The sequence below is a fragment of the Nicotiana tabacum genome, chromosome 15, assembly GCF_000715075.1.
Source record: "Nicotiana tabacum cultivar K326 chromosome 15, ASM71507v2, whole genome shotgun sequence".
In the NCBI taxonomy this organism is placed as follows: Eukaryota; Viridiplantae; Streptophyta; class Magnoliopsida; order Solanales; family Solanaceae; genus Nicotiana; species Nicotiana tabacum.
Genome location: NC_134094.1, coordinates 82,492,053 through 82,498,480, shown reverse-complemented (window position 1 = coordinate 82,498,480; position 6,428 = coordinate 82,492,053). Strand labels below are relative to the sequence as shown.

General features: G+C 41.0%; 1 non-coding gene across 1 annotated transcript; it reads left to right on the top strand.

Moving 5' to 3' along the window:
* Positions 1-3,845: 3,845 nt before the first annotated feature.
* LOC142169982 (small nucleolar RNA R71) lies at positions 3,846-3,952 on the top strand. Its single transcript, XR_012699601.1, has one exon. It is a non-coding gene; the product is annotated as a small nucleolar RNA R71 (small nucleolar RNA).
* The last annotated feature ends 2,476 nt before the right edge of the window (positions 3,953-6,428 follow it).

Sequence of the window (6,428 nt, the reverse complement as noted above, 5' to 3'; positions counted from 1 at the left end):
ACAATTTTTCACTTAGAAGTGTGCATCTCTAAACATCGTCGGCCAATAAAAACCCGACTCCAACACTTTAGCCGCTGTCCTTACGCCCCCAAAATGTCCTTTATACGGTGAAGCATGGCATGCCTGCAAAATAAAAGATTGATCTATCTCGGGAATGCATCTCCGGATCATGTTATCAAGACAAATCCTAAACAGATATGGTTCATCCCAGAAATACATGCGACAATCACGAAAAATCTTTTTCTTTTGAACAGAAGACAGGTCATAAGGAACAATACCGCTTGCCAGGTAATTTGCAATATCTGCATACCATGGTATAGCATCGAGGCTCGTCGCTAAGATTTGTTCATCCGGGAAAGTCTCCACAATCTCTTCCACCTCAACCTTCTTCTCGTCTCCTTCCATCCTAGACAAGCGATCAACCACTTGGTTCTCCGTTCCCTTTCGATCATGGATTTCCAAGTCAAATTCTTGCAGCAGTAGCACCCATCGAATCAGGCGCGGCTTTGACTCCTTCTTCTCAATTAGGTACTTGAGAGCAGCATGGTCAGTATAAATAATTACCTTCGAGCCTATCAGGTATGACCTGAATTTGTCAAATGCGAACACCACTGCTAGCATCACCTTTTCGGTCACTGTGTAATTTAGTTGGGCACCACTCAAAGTTCTACTTGCGTAGTATATTGGATGCATGGCTTTATCATTTCGCTGCCCAAGAACTGCTCCCACAGCATAGTCACTCGCTTCACACATCAGATCGAATGGTTTCCCCCAGCCGGGTGCAACTATGATAGGTGTTGTCACCAGCCTCTTCTTCAATTCCTCAAAAGCTACCCTGCAGTCATCGAAAAACACAAAAGGGTGATCTTTTTCAAGCAATTTACACAATGGGGTTAGCAATTTTGGAGAAGTCTTTTATAAATCGTCTATAGAAACCGGCGTGGCCAAGGAAACTTCTTATTGTTTTGACGGAAGTCGGTGGTGGAAGCTTTTCTATCACATCAACCTTTGCAAGATCTACCTCAATGCCCTTACTCGACACTAGGTGACCCAAGACTATACCTTCATGTACCATGAAATGGCACTTTTCCCAATTGAGCACCAGATTAGTCTCCACACATCTTTTCAGTACTCTTTTCAAATCCTTTACGCAATCATCGAATGAGTCTCCCACCACTGAGAAATCATCCATAAAGACCTTCATTATGTCATCTACCATATCTGTGAAGATGGCCATCATGCACCTTTGAAATGTGGCGGGTGCATTGTATAGGCCGAACGACATTCTTTGGAAAGCGTAGACGCTATATGGACAAGTGAAGGGCGTTTTCTCTCTATCTTCTGGAGCAATGGAGATCTGATTATACCATGAGTATCCATCCAGAAAGCAAAAGTGGGACCTCCCAGCCAGTTTATCTAGCATTTGATCAATGAACGGCAAGGGAAACTGGTCTTTTCGGATGGCCTTGTTCAATCTTCTGTAGTTCATACAAATTCGCCATCCCGTGACTGTTCTTGTCGATATCAACTCATTGTTATCATTTTTCACTACAATCATCCCACTTTTCTTTGGCACACATTGGACTGGGTTGATCAGTTGCTATCGGAGATGGGGAAAATGATCCTCGCATCTAACCACTTTATCACCTCCTTCATGTTGGGGTTCAGACTTCTTTGATGTTATCTGGAAGGTTTGTGGCCATCTTCCAGTAGAATTTTATGCATACAGAAGGCCGGGCTGATACCTTTAATGTCTGCAATGGTCCAACCAATTGCAGTTTTGTACTCAATCAATACCTGCAAAAACTGTTCTTTCTGCACATCTAACAAACCAGGTGAGATGATAACAGGTAAAATTGAGTTAGGTCCCAAGAAAGCATACCTAAGATGAGGTGGTAGTGGCTTCAGTTCCAACTTTGGTGGCTCTTCTATCGATGGCTTGGTTGGAGGAGTTTTCCTTTCTTCTAAGTGCGAAGGCTCAAATTCGAGCTCTCTTTTCCAAAACCCTTGGCCTTCAAGATCCAATACCCACTCCGCCAAGTCCTCTCCATTTGCTTTATCTAAGTTCATGAGACAGGATCCTAGAGGGTCTTTAGCGTTTAAGGTCTCATCTTCCTCCTCCAAAATTACATCCACAACTTCTATTAGAGAGCAGTTAGCAAATTCACTTGGTCGCCGCATAGATTTCTGCACATTGAATGTTATCTCTTCATCATTTAGTCTCATTTTTAGATCTCCAGTTTCACAATAAATTAAAGCTCTCCCAATGGCCAAGAATGGTCTTCCCAAAATTATGGGAATCTTCTTGTCAACCCGGCAGTCCAAAATGACAAAATCTGCTGGGAACACAAACTTCCCAACCTGTACTAATACATCATCAAGAATACCTGATGGCCTCTTCACTGTCCGGTCGGCTAGCTGTATTAGCATGGATGTAGGTCTTGTTCTTCCAATGCCTAACCTTTTGCAGATAGCCAAGGGCATCAAGTTTATGCTCGCCACCAAATCACACAATGCTTTAGCAAACGCATAACTGCCTATCGTGCATGGGATTGTGAAACTCCCTAGGTCTGATAACTTCTCAGCTATGGGTCTCGTCACGACTGCACTACAGGTCTGGGTCAATGTAACAATGGACAGGTCTTGGAAGTCAAATTTACGAGACATTAAATCTTTCATCATTTTGGCATACCCAGGCATCTCCCGCAAAGCGTCAATCAGTGGAATGCTCATCTGGATTTGTTTCAATATCTCCATGAATTTCTTATACTGCTCATTCTTCTGATATTTGGTCAATCTCTATGGGAATGGTGCTGGAGGTCGCTTCCATCCTATGATTTGAGTTTTATCTTGCTCAGGCACTACTTCTACTTTCGTTTCTTGTGCTACCTCAGTCTCCTTCGCAACCTCTTTTTCTTTGCTTGTGCTCTCTTGTGCATGTTGTACCGTCACCTCAGTTAACCATGTTGAATCATCTATCTCAATGGGTACTAGCACAAGTGTTTCCGTAGGTCGGCTTTCGCGAACAATTTCATGCTCCAGATCTAGGTCTCTACCATTTCTTAGACTCACTGCCATAAGTTGTTTTGGGCCCTGCTCTTTTGGATTGACTTGTGTGTCTGCAGGTAACGTCCCTTGGGGACGATTATGTAGAGCCATCGAAATCTGTCCTAATTGAATCTCAATGCCCTTTATCGTTGATTCATGCAAGTCCACTCTTGTCTCACTATCTGTTGTTGTTGAGGTTGTTGATAAGCTAGCTGCTGATTTTGCTGGTTGCAACCCTGTTGCCTTTGGTAAGGCACAATTTGACCCTGTGGTCGCATAGCTCCAGGATTGTTGATGTTATTGTACTGCTGCTGTACTGGCCTATATTGTTGATTCTGCTGCCCCCAATTCTGACCACCTTGCCTCTGTCCCCCATAGTTGGCCACATAGTTCATATCTTCCTGGTAGTGCTGGTTATCACCTTCCGCACTCCACGAGCATACATATGGTTGGTTAATGCATGGTGTACATAAGCCCCCATTAGTTGCGTCAACTATGTGTAACTGCTGCTTCTAGCCTGATTCATAAATTGTTTTGGTGAGGATACTCATTTGCGTCATTAGAGTGCCATATTTTCAGCTATGGAGTTGTTTGGGTCCAAAGCCACTGAATGAACTACAGGAGTGATCGTAGAGTCTCTTGTCATCCATCCTGAGTTTTGGGCCATTTTGTCAAGTAGGATCTTGCATTCTCTGAATGTTTTGCTCAAAAGTGCTCCACCTGTTGAAGCATCAACATTGGCCTTTAAGCCATTTGCCAGTCCCATGTAAAACCTCTGCCCCAACATCTGATCTGGAATGCCATGATGTGGACATTTAACTAGCATACCCTTGAACCTCTCCCACATTTCTTGTAGTGTTTCTATTGGTCTCTGCCTGAAGCTCAATATATCATAAATTTGTTTGATAATCTTATTGGGTGGGTAGAACTTGTTCAAAAATTGCTTGACTAATTCCTCCCAAGTAGTGATGGAGTTTATGGGGAGTGAATTAAGCCAAGTCTGAGCTTCTCCTGTCACCGAGAATGGAACCAATAATATCTTTATTGCTTCCGGTGTCACATTAGGTTGCCTTTGCGTGACATATATCGACAGAAAATTCTTCAGATGCTGCCGAGGATCTTCAATGTATGACCATGAGAACAGTCCCTTGTTCTGCAACAAATGTAGCATGTTGTTTGTGATTTGAAATAATTTCGCTTGTATCTGAGGGACTGCAATTGCGGTTGCTAGAATTTCGGTGGTGGGTTGTGCCCAGTCATACAATGCTGCTTCTGGCACAAGAGGCACCACACCCTGATTGTTCGGGTCATTCTCATTGTTTCTATTATTTGGATTTTCTACTCCGTCATCCATGTCTGGTTCGATTTGTTCTGTTGAGTTCTGTTGCTGTTTTCCCTTCTTATTTGCACGATTCAGTGCCTTGAAAACTTTCTCAGGATCTGATAATGCTTCGAACAATTGACTAGTTCTTGAGGAGTTTCTAGGCGTGCACCTGTAGCACCCAAGACTACAAACGTTAGAATTTTAATGTATTTTGTTTAAAATGAAGAAAATTGACTACACTAAGAATTCTAGCAATTCTTTTAGCTGCAATTAATAACACTATTAATTCCCCGGCAACGACGCCAAAATTTGATCACGCCCAACTATGCCTTGTTAAAAGGACTTAGCGGTCGTTGTAAATATATTCCTGTTAATAAGTCCGGAGTCAAATCCCATAGGGAATTAACCTATTAAACACAACTACTAGACTCATAAAAATTCACGCAATCAATTTTCAGAAATATTTAAGAAACAAATCTGATGTTTACTATCTAAATATCACGTAATAAAAATACAATAATTAATAACTAATTACGAACGGGTTGTTGACAAGAATTGGAATGATCTAAGGTTATGATTTTTCCTATTGTCGGAATCTTTTCCGCTACATTTTTTATAAATTTGCCTAAGTCTTCTCTACCGATCATGAACGCTCTAAGTGTTATAATTCTCTCCCGAGTAACTACCACAATCTATTAGACATATTCTCCCGAATTACACTAGCTGGCATTAAATATGGCTCGCTCGGATCGCACCAAGGTTTCGTTATCCCTAATCCCACCTTTAAACCCTTCGTATTGATCCCTCATATATGTTAGGAGTGATGTTGTTCAACAATTACCTAAATATGCACTCTCTCCCGAGTAATATACACTAAATAGGCACAGTCGATTGAGGGCCCTTTAATCAACAACAATAATAATATAGTTGAACAAATAGAGAAAATACTACGTCAAATCTATATTAACGTAACAGGAAAATCATCCTCCAATAGGTTCCACTAAAACCCTAGATTAGGAGTTTAGCTACTCATACTAATAGTAACAATATCCCAAATGTTTTGCATAATTAAATTACAAAGTAAAGATGAAAGGATGTAGAAATCAATGATTCTAACTCCCAACGGTTGTTTCACGAGCTATCCTTGCCTCCGGTTGCAAAAACTCCTTCAAAAGTGACGTTTTATGTCTATTTATATGTGTAGGAAAAGACCTAAACGACATAGGCCAAGTCCTAGTCAAACCAGGAGACGAAATAAGCCTTCAAAGTTGGGAGTGTGCGTGCCTCAGACCTCGCCTCGCGAGGCTTCACGCGAGCAGGACCTCGCCCCAGACCTAGCGTCGCCAGCCTTAACGCGAGGTGGACCTCGCCTAGCCAGCTCCCACGCGAGCTATTAAGCTTGTTTCACCAGCTTTCTCATTTATCCGTTGCTCACTTCTTTCTTTCTTTTTTTCAACTGTTTTCGAGCACGCTTTAGACTTTAATTATTCCTTTTGCTCTACTTTCATCTCCATTTCACCTACACATAAAATAGACTCCATTACGCATAAATAAAGTGTAGTTTATCATTAAAGCATACAAAATGCAAGGCAAATAATGTACTAAAATATAGAATTATAGCCACACATCAGTGATCACTTATTATTTAGGAGTGAACGTTCGCTATTTCGATACGGTATTTAAAAACTATATGTTGGAATTCAATTTATTAATTGAGCATACCAAATACCGTACCAAAATAGTTCGATGATTCGCTATTTTTTGTTTGGTTCATTACGGTCGGTAGTCAACCAAATATTCATTTCACTAATTAAAATCAAGACCTTCGCATATTCAAATTTTATACAGGAATTACATAAATTTAGTTTCAGCAATCGGTGGTGCCAGAAGCATTACCTGCAAAGAATTACTGAATGGACAATGGAGTAATAAACATCTCTGCAACCAAGAATCACTTAATAGAGTAATACAAATTGTAAGAAACGCAACTAACAATTGTAAGAAACGAATTTCATGCTGAGTAACATATAAGTATTCAACGATTTGAACTTTAAAC